We start from the raw sequence: 15220 nt of genomic DNA, 5'->3' as shown, positions 1-15220 counted from the left end.
GAGGGGAGACAACCTTTTGATCACTGAGTGATCGTTCTGCTCTGGAGAGGGGAGACTGCCTTTTGATCACTGGTGGGATCACTCTGCTATGGAGAGGGGAGACTGCCTTTTGATCACTGGTGGGATCACTCTGCTATGGAGAGGGGAGACTGCCTTTTGATCACTGGGGGTTCGTTCTGCTCTGGAGAAGGGAGACTGTGTTTGATCACTGGTGGGATCACTCTGCTATGGAGAGGGGAGACTGCCTTTTGATCACTGGTGGGATCACTCTGCTATGGAGAGGGGAGACTGCCTTTTGATCACTGGTGGGATCACTCTGCTATGGAGAGGGGAGACTGCCTTTTGATCACTGGGGGTTCGTTCTGCTCTGGAGAAGGGAGACTGTGTTTGATCACTGGTGGGATCACTCTGCTCTGGAGACGGGAGACTGTCTTTTGATCACTGGTGGGATCACTCTGCTATGGAGAGGGGAAACTGTATTTTGATCACTGGGGGATCGTTCTGCTCTGCAGAAGGGAGACAGTCTTTTGATCACTGGTGGGAACACTCTGCTACGGAGAGGGGAGACTGTCTTTTGATCACTGGGGGATCGTTCTGCTCTGGAGAAGGGAGACTGTATTTGATCACTGGTGGGATCACTCTGTTACTGGAGAGGGGAGACTGTCTTTTGAACACTGGGGGATCACTCTGTTACTGGAGAGGGGAGACAGGCGTTTGATCACTGGTGGAATCACTCTGCTATGGAGAGGGGAGACTGTCTTTTGAACACTAGGGGATCACTCTGTTACTGGAGAGGGGAGACAGCCGTTTGATCACTGGTGGGATCACTCTGCTGCGGAGAGGGGAGACTGTCTTTTGAACACTGGGGGATCACTCTTTTACTGGAGAGGGGAGACAGCCGTTTGATCACTGGTGGAATCACTCTGCTATGGAGAGGGGAGACTGCCTTTTGATCACTGGGGGATCGTTCTGCACTGGAGAAGGGAGACTGCCTTTTGATCACTGGTGGGATCACTCTGTTACTGGAGAGGGGAGACTGCCTTTTGATCACTGGTGGGATCACTCTGTTACTGGAGAGGGGAGACTGCCTTTTGATCACTGGTGGGGTCGTTCTGCTCTGGAGAGTGGAGACTGCCTTTTCATCACTGACGGATCGTTCTGCTCTGGAGAGGGGAGACAACCTTTTGATCACTGAGTGATCGTTCTGCTCTGGAGAGGGGAGACTGATTTTGACAACTGGTGGGATCACTGAGATGGAGAGAGGAGACTGCCTTTTGATCACTGGTGCGATCACTCTGCTTTGGAGAAGGGAGACTGCCTTTTGATCACTGGTGGCATTGTTCTGCTCTGGAGAGGGGAGACTGCCTTTTCATCACTGGTGGGATCACTCTGTTACTGGAGAGGGGAGACTGCCTTTTGATCACTGGTGGGATCACTGTGCTATGGAGAGGGGAGACTGCCTTTTGATCACTGGGGGTTCGTTCTGCTCTGGAGAAGGGAGACTGTGTTTGTTCACTGGTGGGATCACTCTGCTCTGGAGACGGGAGACTGTCTTTTGATCACTGGTGGGATCACTCTGCTATGGAGAGGGGAAACTGTATTTTGATCACTGGGGGATCGTTCTGCTCTGCAGACGGGAGACAGTCTTTTGATCACTGGTGGGAACACTCTGCTACGGAGAGGGGAGACTGTCTTTTGATCACTTGGGGAACGTTCTGCTCTGGAGAAGGGAGACTGTATTTGATCACTGGTGGGATCACTCTGCTACGGAGAGGGGAGACTGTCTTTTGATCACTGGTGGGATCACTCTGTTACTGGAGAGGGGAGACTGTCTTTTGAACACTGGGGGATCACTCTGTTACTGGAGAGGGGAGACAGCCGTTTAATCACTGGTGGAATCACTCTGCTATGGAGAGGGGAGACTGTCTTTTGAACACTGGGGGATCACTCTGTTACTGGAGAAGGGAGACAGCCGTTTGATCACTGGTGGGATCACTCTGCTACGGAGAGGGGAGACTGTCTTTTGAACACTGGGGGATCACTCTGTTACTGGAGAGGGGAGACAGCCGTTTGATCACTGGTGGAATCACTCTGCTATGGAGAGGGGAGACGGCCTTTTGATCACTGGGGGATCGTTCTGCACTGGAGAAGGGAGACTGCCTTTTGATCACTGGTGGGATCACTCTGTTACTGGAGAGGGGAGACTGCCTTTTGATCACTAGAGGGATCACTCGGTTACTGGAGAGGGGAGACTGCCTTTTGATCACTGGTGGGGTCGTTCTGCTCTGGAGAGGGGAGACTGCCTTTTCATCACTGACGGATCGTTCTGCTCTGGAGAGGGGAGACAACCTTTTGATCACTGAGTGATCGTTCTGCTCTGGAGAGGGGAGACTGCCTTTTGATCACTGGTGGGATCACTCTGCTATGGAGAGGGGAGACTGCCTTTTGATCACTGGTGGGATCACTCTGCTATGGAGAGGGGAGACTGCCTTTTGATCACTGGGGGTTCGTTCTGCTCTGGAGAAGGGAGACTGTGTTTGATCACTGGTGGGATCACTCTGCTATGGAGAGGGGAGACTGCCTTTTGATCACTGGTGGGATCACTCTGCTATGGAGAGGGGAGACTGCCTTTTGATCACTGGTGGGATCACTCTGCTATGGAGAGGGGAGACTGCCTTTTGATCACTGGGGGTTCGTTCTGCTCTGGAGAAGGGAGACTGTGTTTGATCACTGGTGGGATCACTCTGCTCTGGAGACGGGAGACTGTCTTTTGATCACTGGTGGGATCACTCTGCTATGGAGAGGGGAAACTGTATTTTGATCACTGGGGGATCGTTCTGCTCTGCAGAAGGGAGACAGTCTTTTGATCACTGGTGGGATCGTTCTGCTACGGAGAGGGGAGACTGTCTTTTGAACACTGGTGGGATCACTGCTCTGGATAAGGGAGACTGACTTTTGATCACTGGTGGGATGACTCTGCTCTGGAGAGGGGAGACTGCCTTTTGATCACTGTTGGGATCACTCTGCTACGGAGAGGGGAGACTGTCTTTTGATCACTGGTGCGATCACTCTGCTCTGGAGAGGGGAGACTGCCTTTTGATCACTGTTGGGATCACTCTGCTACGGAGAGGGGAGACTGTCTTTTGATCACAGGGGGATCGTTCTACTCTGGAGAGGGGAGACTGCCTTTTCATCACTGAGGGATCGTTCTGCTCTGGGGATGGGGGACAACCTTTTGATCACTGAGTGATCGTTCTGCTCTGGAGAGGGGAGACTGCTTTTTGACAACTGGTGAGATCACTATGTTACTGGAGAGGGGAGGCTGCCTTTTCATCACTGTGGGATCGTTCTGCTCTGAAGAGGGGAGACTGCCTTTTGATCACTGGTGGGATCACTCTGCTATGGAGAGGGGAGACTGCCTTTTGATCACTGGGGGTTCGTTCTGCTCTGGAGAAGGGAGACTGTGTTTGATCACTGGTGGGATCACTCTGCTATGGAGAGGGGAGACTGCCTTTTGATCACTGGTGGGATCACTCTGCTATGGAGAGGGGAGACTGCCTTTTGATCACTGGTGGGATCACTCTGCTATGGAGAGGGGAGACTGCCTTTTGATCACTGGGGGTTCGTTCTGCTCTGGAGAAGGGAGACTGTGTTTGATCACTGGTGGGATCACTCTGCTCTGGAGACGGGAGACTGTCTTTTGATCACTGGTGGGATCACTCTGCTATGGAGAGGGGAAACTGTATTTTGATCACTGGGGGATCGTTCTGCTCTGCAGAAGGGAGACAGTCTTTTGATCACTGGTGGGAACACTCTGCTACGGAGAGGGGAGACTGTCTTTTGATCACTGGGGGATCGTTCTGCTCTGGAGAAGGGAGACTGTATTTGATCACTGGTGGGATCACTCTGTTACTGGAGAGGGGAGACTGTCTTTTGAACACTGGGGGATCACTCTGTTACTGGAGAGGGGAGACAGGCGTTTGATCACTGGTGGAATCACTCTGCTATGGAGAGGGGAGACTGTCTTTTGAACACTAGGGGATCACTCTGTTACTGGAGAGGGGAGACAGCCGTTTGATCACTGGTGGGATCACTCTGCTGCGGAGAGGGGAGACTGTCTTTTGAACACTGGGGGATCACTCTTTTACTGGAGAGGGGAGACAGCCGTTTGATCACTGGTGGAATCACTCTGCTATGGAGAGGGGAGACTGCCTTTTGATCACTGGGGGATCGTTCTGCACTGGAGAAGGGAGACTGCCTTTTGATCACTGGTGGGATCACTCTGTTACTGGAGAGGGGAGACTGCCTTTTGATCACTGGTGGGATCACTCTGTTACTGGAGAGGGGAGACTGCCTTTTGATCACTGGTGGGGTCGTTCTGCTCTGGAGAGTGGAGACTGCCTTTTCATCACTGACGGATCGTTCTGCTCTGGAGAGGGGAGACAACCTTTTGATCACTGAGTGATCGTTCTGCTCTGGAGAGGGGAGACTGATTTTGACAACTGGTGGGATCACTGAGATGGAGAGAGGAGACTGCCTTTTGATCACTGGTGCGATCACTCTGCTTTGGAGAAGGGAGACTGCCTTTTGATCACTGGTGGCATTGTTCTGCTCTGGAGAGGGGAGACTGCCTTTTCATCACTGGTGGGATCACTCTGTTACTGGAGAGGGGAGACTGCCTTTTGATCACTGGTGGGATCACTGTGCTATGGAGAGGGGAGACTGCCTTTTGATCACTGGGGGTTCGTTCTGCTCTGGAGAAGGGAGACTGTGTTTGTTCACTGGTGGGATCACTCTGCTCTGGAGACGGGAGACTGTCTTTTGATCACTGGTGGGATCACTCTGCTATGGAGAGGGGAAACTGTATTTTGATCACTGGGGGATCGTTCTGCTCTGCAGACGGGAGACAGTCTTTTGATCACTGGTGGGAACACTCTGCTACGGAGAGGGGAGACTGTCTTTTGATCACTTGGGGAACGTTCTGCTCTGGAGAAGGGAGACTGTATTTGATCACTGGTGGGATCACTCTGCTACGGAGAGGGGAGACTGTCTTTTGATCACTGGTGGGATCACTCTGTTACTGGAGAGGGGAGACTGTCTTTTGAACACTGGGGGATCACTCTGTTACTGGAGAGGGGAGACAGCCGTTTAATCACTGGTGGAATCACTCTGCTATGGAGAGGGGAGACTGTCTTTTGAACACTGGGGGATCACTCTGTTACTGGAGAAGGGAGACAGCCGTTTGATCACTGGTGGGATCACTCTGCTACGGAGAGGGGAGACTGTCTTTTGAACACTGGGGGATCACTCTGTTACTGGAGAGGGGAGACAGCCGTTTGATCACTGGTGGAATCACTCTGCTATGGAGAGGGGAGACGGCCTTTTGATCACTGGGGGATCGTTCTGCACTGGAGAAGGGAGACTGCCTTTTGATCACTGGTGGGATCACTCTGTTACTGGAGAGGGGAGACTGCCTTTTGATCACTAGAGGGATCACTCGGTTACTGGAGAGGGGAGACTGCCTTTTGATCACTGGTGGGGTCGTTCTGCTCTGGAGAGGGGAGACTGCCTTTTCATCACTGACGGATCGTTCTGCTCTGGAGAGGGGAGACAACCTTTTGATCACTGAGTGATCGTTCTGCTCTGGAGAGGGGAGACTGCCTTTTGATCACTGGTGGGATCACTCTGCTATGGAGAGGGGAGACTGCCTTTTGATCACTGGTGGGATCACTCTGCTATGGAGAGGGGAGACTGCCTTTTGATCACTGGGGGTTCGTTCTGCTCTGGAGAAGGGAGACTGTGTTTGATCACTGGTGGGATCACTCTGCTATGGAGAGGGGAGACTGCCTTTTGATCACTGGTGGGATCACTCTGCTATGGAGAGGGGAGACTGCCTTTTGATCACTGGTGGGATCACTCTGCTATGGAGAGGGGAGACTGCCTTTTGATCACTGGGGGTTCGTTCTGCTCTGGAGAAGGGAGACTGTGTTTGATCACTGGTGGGATCACTCTGCTCTGGAGACGGGAGACTGTCTTTTGATCACTGGTGGGATCACTCTGCTATGGAGAGGGGAAACTGTATTTTGATCACTGGGGGATCGTTCTGCTCTGCAGAAGGGAGACAGTCTTTTGATCACTGGTGGGATCGTTCTGCTACGGAGAGGGGAGACTGTCTTTTGAACACTGGTGGGATCACTGCTCTGGATAAGGGAGACTGACTTTTGATCACTGGTGGGATGACTCTGCTCTGGAGAGGGGAGACTGCCTTTTGATCACTGTTGGGATCACTCTGCTACGGAGAGGGGAGACTGTCTTTTGATCACTGGTGCGATCACTCTGCTCTGGAGAGGGGAGACTGCCTTTTGATCACTGTTGGGATCACTCTGCTACGGAGAGGGGAGACTGTCTTTTGATCACAGGGGGATCGTTCTACTCTGGAGAGGGGAGACTGCCTTTTCATCACTGAGGGATCGTTCTGCTCTGGGGATGGGGGACAACCTTTTGATCACTGAGTGATCGTTCTGCTCTGGAGAGGGGAGACAGCTTTTTGACAACTGGTGAGATCACTATGTTACTGGAGAGGGGAGGCTGCCTTTTCATCACTGTGGGATCGTTCTGCTCTGAAGAGGGGAGACTGCCTTTTGATCACTGGTGGTATCACTCTGCTCTGGAGAGGGGAGACTGCCTTTTGATCACTGGTGGGATCACACTGCTATGGAGAGGGGAGGCTGCCTTTTCATCACTGTGGGATCGTTCTGCTCTGAAGAGGGGAGACTGCCTTTTGATCACTGGTGGTATCACTCTGCTCTGGAGAAGGAAAACTCTGCTTTGATCACTGGGGGATTGTTCTTCTACGGAGAGGGGGAACTGTCTTTTGATTACTGGTGGGATCACTCTGTTACTGGAGAGGGGAGACTGCCTTTTGATCACAGGGGGTTCGTTCTGCTCTGGAGAAGGGAGACTGTGTTTGATCACTGGTGGGATCACTCTGCTCTGGAGACGGGAGACTGTCTTTTGATCTCTGGTGGGATCACTCTGCTCTGGAGAGGGGAGACTGCCTTTTGATCACTGGGGGATCATTCTGCTATGGAGAGGGGAAATTGTATTTTGATCACTGGGGGATCGTTCTGCTCTGCAGAAGTGAGACAGTCTTTTGATCACTGGTGGGATCACTCTGCTACGTAGAGGGGAGACTGTCTTTTGATCACTGGTGGAATCACTCTGCTCTGGAGAAGGGAGACTGCCTTTTGATCACAGGTGAGATCACTCTGCTCTGGAGAAAGGAGTGCCTTTTGATAACTGGAGGGATCACTCTGTTACTGGAGAGGGGAGACTGCCTTTTGATCACTGGTGGGGTCGTTCTGCTCTGGAGAGGGGAGACTGCCTTTTCATCACTGAGGGATCGTTCTGCTCTGGAGAGGGGAGACTGCCTTTTCATCACTGAGGGATCGTTCTGCTCTGGAGAGGGAAGACCGCCTTTTGATCACTGGTGGGATCACTCTGTTCTGGAGAGGGGAGACTGCCTTTTGATCACTGGTGGGATCACTCTGTTACTAGAGAGCGGAGACTGCCTTTTGATCACTGGGGGATCGTTCTGCTACGGAGAGGGAAGACTTTCTTTTGATCACAGGTGGAAACACTCTGCTATGGAGAGGGGAGACTGCCTTTTGATCACTGGGGGATCATTCTGCTACGGAGAGGGGAGACTGCCTTTTGATCACTGGTGTGTTCGTTCTGCTACTGAGAGGGAAGACTGTCTTGATCACTGGTGGGAACACTCTGCTATGGAGAGGGGAGACTGTCTTTTGATCACTGGTGGGAGCACTCTGTTACTGGAGAGGTGAGACTGCCTTTTGATCACTGGTGGGAGCACTCTGTTACTAGAGAGGGGAGACTGCCTTTTGATCACTGGTGGGATCACTCTGTTACTGGAGAGGGGAGACTGCCTTTTGTTCACTGGTGGGGTCGTTCTGCTCTGGAGAGTGGAGACTGCCTTTTCATCACTGACGGATCGTTCTGCTCTGGAGAGGGGAGACAACCTTTTGATCACTGAGTGATCGTTCTGCTCTGGAGAGGGGAGACTGCTTTTAGACAACTGGTGGTATCACTGCGATGGAGAGAGGAGACTGCCTTTTGATCACTGGTGCGATCACTCTGCTTTGGAGAAGGGAGACTGCCTTTTGATCACTGGTGGCATTGTTCTGCTCTGGAGAGGGGAGACTGCCTTTTGATCACTGGTGGGATCACTCTGTTACTGGAGAGGGGAGACTGCCTTTTGATCACTGGTGGGATCACTCTGCTATGGAGAGGGGAGACTGCCTTTTGATCACTGGTGGGATCACTCTGCTATGGAGAGGGGAGACTGCCTTTTGATCACTGGGGGTTCGTTCTGCTCTGGAGAAGGGAGACTGTGTTTGATCACTGGTGGGATCACTCTGCTCTGGAGACGGGAGACTGTCTTTTGATCACTGGTGGGATCACTCTGCTATGGAGAGGGGAAACTGTATTTTGATCACTGGGGGATCGTTCTGCTCTGCAGAAGGGAGACAGTCTTTTGATCACTGGTGGGAACACTCTGCTACGGAGAGGGGAGACTGTCTTTTGAACACTGGTGGGATCACTGCTCTGGATAAGGGAGACTGACTTTTGATCACTGGTGGGATGACTCTGCTCTGGAGAGGGGAGACTGCCTTTTGATCACTGTTGGGATCACTCTGCTACGGAGAGGGGAGACTGTCTTTTGATCACTGGTGGGATCACTCTGCTCTGGAGATGGGAGACTGCCTTTTGATCACAAGGGGATCGTTCTACTCTGGAGAGGGGAGACTGCCTTTTCATCACTGAGGGATCGTTCTGCTCTGGGGATGGGGGACAACCTTTTGATCACTGAGTGATCGTTCTGCACTGGAGAGGGGAGACTGCTTTTTGACAACTGGTGAGATCACTATGTTACTGGAGAGGGGAGGCTGCCTTTTCATCACTGTGGGATCGTTCTGCTCTGAAGAGGGGAGACTGCCTTTTGATCACTGGTGGTATCACTCTGCTCTGGAGAGGGGAGACTGCCTTTTGATCACTGGTGGGATCACTCTGCTATGGAGAGGGGAGACTGCCTTTTCATCACTGTGGGATCATTCTGCTCTGAAGAGGGGAGACTCCCTTTTGATCACTGGTGGTATCACTCTGCTCTGGAGAAGGAAAACTCTGCTTTGATCACTGGGGGATTGTTCTTCTACGGAGAGGGGGAACTGTCTTTTGATTACTGGTGGGATCACTCTGTTACTGGAGAGGGGAGACTGCCTTTTGATCACAGGGGGTTCGTTCTGCTCTGGAGAAGGGAGACTGTGTTTGATCACTGGTGGGATCACTCTGCTCTGGAGACGGGAGACTGTCTTTTGATCTCTGGTGGGATCACTCTGCTCTGGAGAGGGGAGACTGCCTTTTGATCACTGGGGGATCATTCTGCTATGGAGAGGGGAAACTGTATTTTGATCACTGGGGGATCGTTCTGCTCTGCAGAAGTGAGACAGTCTTTTGATCACTGGTGGGATCACTCTGCTACGTAGAGGGGAGACTGTCTTTTGATCACTGGTGGAATCACTCTGCTCTGGAGAAGGGAGACTGCCTTTTGATCACAGGTGAGATCACTCTGCTCTGGAGAAAGGAGTGCCTTTTGATAACTGGAGGGATCACTCTGTTACTGGAGAGGGGAGACTGCCTTTTGATCACTGGTGGGGTCGTTCTGCTCTGGAGAGGGGAGACTGCCTTTTCATCACTGAGGGATCGTTCTGCTCTGGAGAGGGGAGACTGCCTTTTGATCACTGGTACGATCACTCTGCTCTGGAGAGGGAAGACCGCCTTTTGATCACTGGTGGGATCACTCTGTTCTGGAGAGGGGAGACTGCCTTTTGATCACTGGTGGGATCACTCTGTTACTAGAGAGCGGAGACTGCCTTTTGATCACTGGGGGATCGTTCTGCTACGGAGAGGGAAGACTTTCTTTTGATCACAGGTGGAAACACTCTGCTATGGAGAGGGGAGACTGCCTTTTGATCACTGGGGGATCATTCTGCTACGGAGAGGGGAGACTGCCTTTTGATCACTGGTGTGTTCGTTCTGCTACTGAGAGGGAAGACTGTCTTGATCACTGGTGGGAACACTCTGCTATGGAGAGGGGAGACTGTCTTTTGATCACTGGTGGGAGCACTCTGTTACTAGAGAGGGGAGACTGCCTTTTGATCACTGGTGGGATCACTCTGTTACTGGAGAGGGGAGACTGCCTTTTGTTCACTGGTGGGGTCGTTCTGCTCTGGAGAGTGGAGACTGCCTTTTCATCACTGACGGATCGTTCTGCTCTGGAGAGGGGAGACAACCTTTTGATCACTGAGTGATCGTTCTGCTCTGGAGAGGGGAGACTGCTTTTAGACAACTGGTGGTATCACTGCGATGGAGAGAGGAGACTGCCTTTTGATCACTGGTGCGATCACTCTGCTTTGGAGAAGGGAGACTGCCTTTTGATCACTGGTGGCATTGTTCTGCTCTGGAGAGGGGAGACTGCCTTTTGATCACTGGTGGGATCACTCTGTTACTGGAGAGGGGAGACTGCCTTTTGATCACTGGTGGGATCACTCTGCTATGGAGAGGGGAGACTGCCTTTTGATCACTGGTGGGATCACTCTGCTATGGAGAGGGGAGACTGCCTTTTGATCACTGGGGGTTCGTTCTGCTCTGGAGAAGGGAGACTGTGTTTGATCACTGGTGGGATCACTCTGCTCTGGAGACGGGAGACTGTCTTTTGATCACTGGTGGGATCACTCTGCTATGGAGAGGGGAAACTGTATTTTGATCACTGGGGGATCGTTCTGCTCTGCAGAAGGGAGACAGTCTTTTGATCACTGGTGGGAACACTCTGCTACGGAGAGGGGAGACTGTCTTTTGAACACTGGTGGGATCACTGCTCTGGATAAGGGAGACTGACTTTTGATCACTGGTGGGATGACTCTGCTCTGGAGAGGGGAGACTGCCTTTTGATCACTGTTGGGATCACTCTGCTACGGAGAGGGGAGACTGTCTTTTGATCACTGGTGGGATCACTCTGCTCTGGAGATGGGAGACTGCCTTTTGATCACAAGGGGATCGTTCTACTCTGGAGAGGGGAGACTGCCTTTTCATCACTGAGGGATCGTTCTGCTCAGGGGATGGGGGACAACCTTTTGATCACTGAGTGATCGTTCTGCACTGGAGAGGGGAGACTGCTTTTTGACAACTGGTGAGATCACTATGTTACTGGAGAGGGGAGGCTGCCTTTTCATCACTGTGGGATCGTTCTGCTCTGAAGAGGGGAGACTGCCTTTTGATCACTGGTGGTATCACTCTGCTCTGGAGAGGGGAGACTGCCTTTTGATCACTGGTGGGATCACTCTGCTATGGAGAGGGGAGACTGCCTTTTCATCACTGTGGGATCATTCTGCTCTGAAGAGGGGAGACTGCCTTTTGATCACTGGTGGTATCACTCTGCTCTGGAGAAGGAAAACTCTGCTTTGATCACTGGGGGATTGTTCTTCTACGGAGAGGGGGAACTGTCTTTTGATTACTGGTGGGATCACTCTGTTACTGGAGAGGGGAGACTGCCTTTTGATCACAGGGGGTTCGTTCTGCTCTGGAGAAGGGAGACTGTGTTTGATCACTGGTGGGATCACTCTGCTCTGGAGACGGGAGACTGTCTTTTGATCTCTGGTGGGATCACTCTGCTCTGGAGAGGGGAGACTGCCTTTTGATCACTGGGGGATCATTCTGCTATGGAGAGGGGAAACTGTATTTTGATCACTGGGGGATCGTTCTGCTCTGCAGAAGTGAGACAGTCTTTTGATCACTGGTGGGATCACTCTGCTACGTAGAGGGGAGACTGTCTTTTGATCACTGGTGGAATCACTCTGCTCTGGAGAAGGGAGACTGCCTTTTGATCACAGGTGAGATCACTCTGCTCTGGAGAAAGGAGACTGCCTTTTGATAACTGGAGGGATCACTCTGTTACTGGATAGGGGAGACTGCCTTTTGATCACTGGTGGGGTCGTTCTGCTCTGGAGAGGGAAGACTGCCTTTTCATCACTGAGGGATCGTTCTGCTCTGGAGAGGGGAGACTGCCTTTTGATCACTGGTACGATCACTCTGCTTTGCAGAGGGAAGACCGCCTTTTGATCACTGGTGGGATCACTCTGTTCTGGAGAGGGGAGACTGCCTTTTGATCACTGGTTGGATCACTCTGTTACTAGAGAGCGGAGACTGCCTTTTGATCACTGGGGGATCGTTCTGCTACGGAGAGGGAAGACTTTCTTTTGATCACAGGTGGAAACACTCTGCTATGGAGAGGGGAGACTGCCTTTTGATCACTGGGGGATCATTCTGCTACGGAGAGGGGAGACTGCCTTTTGATCACTGGTGTGTTCGTTCTGCTACTGAGAGGGAAGACTGTCTTGATCACTGGTGGGAACACTCTGCTATGGAGAGGGAAGACTGTCTTTTGATCACTGGTGGGAGCACTCTGTTACTGGAGAGGTGAGACTGCCTTTTGATCACTGGTGGGATCATTCTGCTACGGAGAGGGGAGACTGCCTTTTGATCACTGGTGTGTTCGTTCTGCTACTGAGAGGGAAGACTGTCTTGATCACTGGTGGGAACACTCTGCTATGGAGAGGGGAGACTGTCTTTTGATCACTGGTGGGAGCACTCTGTTACTGGAGAGGTGAGACTGCCTTTTGATCACTGGTGGGATCACTCTGTTACTAGAGAGGGGAGACTGCCTTTTGATCACTGGTGGGATCACTCTGTTACTGGAGAGGGGAGACTGCCTTTTGTTCACTGGTGGGGTCGTTCTGCTCTGGAGAGGGGAGACAACCTTTTGATCACTGAGTGATCGTTCTGCTCTGGAGAGGGGAGACTGCTTTTAGACAACTGGTGGTATCACTGCGATGGAGAGAGGAGACTGCCTTTTGATCACTGGTGAGATCACACTGCTCTGGAGAAGGGAGACTGCCTTTTGATAACTGAAGGGATCACTCTGTTACTGGAGAGGGGAGACTGCCTTTTGATCACTGCTGGGGTCGTTCTGCTCTGGAGAGGGGAGACTGCCTTTTCATCACTGAGGGATTGTTCTGCTCTGGAAAGGGGAGACTGCCTTTTGATCACTGGTGGGATCACTCTGTTACTAGAGAGCGGAGACTGCCTTTTGATCACTGGGGGATCGTTCTGCTACGGAGAGGGAAGACTGTCTTTTGATCACAGGTGGAATCACTCTGCTATGGAGAGGGGAGACTGCCTTTTGATCACTGGGGAATCGTTCTGCTCTGGAGAAGGGAGACAGTATTTGATCACAGGTGGGATAACTCTGCTCTGGAGAGGGAAGACCGCCTTTTGATCACTGGTGGGATCACTCTGTTCTGGAGAGGGGAGACTGCCTTTTGATCACTGGTGGGATCACTCTGTTACTAGAGAGCGGAGACTACCTTTTGATCACTGGGGGATCGTTCTGCTACGGAGAGGGAAGACTGTCTTTTGATCACAGGTGGAATCACTCTGCTATGGAGAGGGGAGACTGCCTTTTGATCACTGGGGAATCGTTCTGCTCTGGAGAAGGGAGACAGTATTTGATCACAGCTGGGATAACTCTGCTCTGGAGAGGGGAGACTGTCTTTTGATCACTTGGGGATCATTCTGCTACGGAGAGGGGAGACTGCCTTTTGATCACTGGTGGGTTCGTTCTGCTACTGAGAGGGAAGACTGTCTTGATCACTGGTGGGAACACTCTGCTATGGAGAGGGGAGACTGTCTTTTGATCACTGGTGGGATCACTCTGTTACTGGAGAGGGGAGACTGCCTTTTGATCACTGGTGAGATCAATCTGCTCTGGAGAGGGGAGACTGCCTTTTGATCGCTGGAGGGATCACTCTATTACTGGAGAGGGGAGACTGTCTTTTGAACATTGGGGGATCACTCTGCTATGGAGAGGACAGTCCGCCTTTTGATCACAGGGGATCGTTCTGCTATGGAGAGGGGAGACTGCCTTTAGATCACTGGTGGGATCACTCTGTTGCTAGAGAGGGGAGACTGCCTTTTGATCACTGGTGGGATCACTGCTCTGGATAAGGGAGACTGACTTTTGATCACTGGTGGGATCATTCTGATCTGGAGAAGGGAGACTGCCTTTTGATCACTGGTGGCATCGTTCTGCTCTGGTGAGCGGAGACTGCCTTTTGATCACTGGTGCAATCACTCTGCTCTGGAGAGGGGAGACTGCCTTTTGATCACTGGTGGGATCACTCTGTTACTAGAGAGCGGAGACTGACTTTTGATCACTAGGGGATCGTTCTGCTCTGGAGAAGGGAGACAGTATTTGATCACTGGTGGGATCACTGTTCTGGAGAAGGGAGACTGCCTTTTGATCACTGTGGGATAGTTCTGCTCTGGAGTGGGGCGACTGCCTTTTGATCACTGTTGGGATCACTCTGCTCTGGGGAGGGGAGACTGCCTTTTGATCACTGGTGGGATCGTTCTGCTACGGAGAGGGAAGACTGTCTTTTGATCACAGGTGGAATCACTCTGCTATGGAGAGGGGAGACTGTCTTTTGATCACTGGTGGGATCACTCTGCTCTGGAGAAGGGAGACTGCCTTTTGATCACAGGTGAGATCACTCTGCTCTGGAGAATGGAGACTGCCTTTTGATAACTGGAGGGATCACTCTGTTACTGGAGAGGGGAGACTGCCTTTTGATCACTGGTGGGATCACTGTGTTACTGGAGAGGGGAGATTGCCTTTTGATCACTGAGGGGTCGTTCTGCTCTGGAGAGGGGAGACTGCCTTTTCATCACTGAGGGATCGTTCTGCTCTGGAGAGTGGAGACAACCTTTTGATCACTGAGTGATCGTTCTGCTCTGGAGAGGGGAGACTGATTTTGACAACTGGTGGGATCACTGAGATGGAGAGAGGAGACTGCCTTTTGATCAGTGGTGCGATCACTCTGCTTTGGAGAAGGGAGACTGCCTTTTGATCACTGGTGGCATTGTTCTGCTCTGTAGAGGGGAGACTGCCTTTTGATCACTGGTGGGATCACTCTGTTACTGGAGAGGGGAGACTGCCTTTTGATCACTGGTGGGATCACTCTGCTATGGAGAGGGGAGACTGCCTTTTGATCACTGGTGGGATCACTCTGCTATGGAGAGGGGAGAC

Source organism: Hypanus sabinus, chromosome 7 (assembly GCF_030144855.1).
Source record: "Hypanus sabinus isolate sHypSab1 chromosome 7, sHypSab1.hap1, whole genome shotgun sequence".
NCBI lineage: Eukaryota > Metazoa > Chordata > Chondrichthyes > Myliobatiformes > Dasyatidae > Hypanus > Hypanus sabinus.
The sequence above is the reverse complement of the archived record's forward strand: the minus strand, read 5'-3'. Positions refer to the sequence as shown.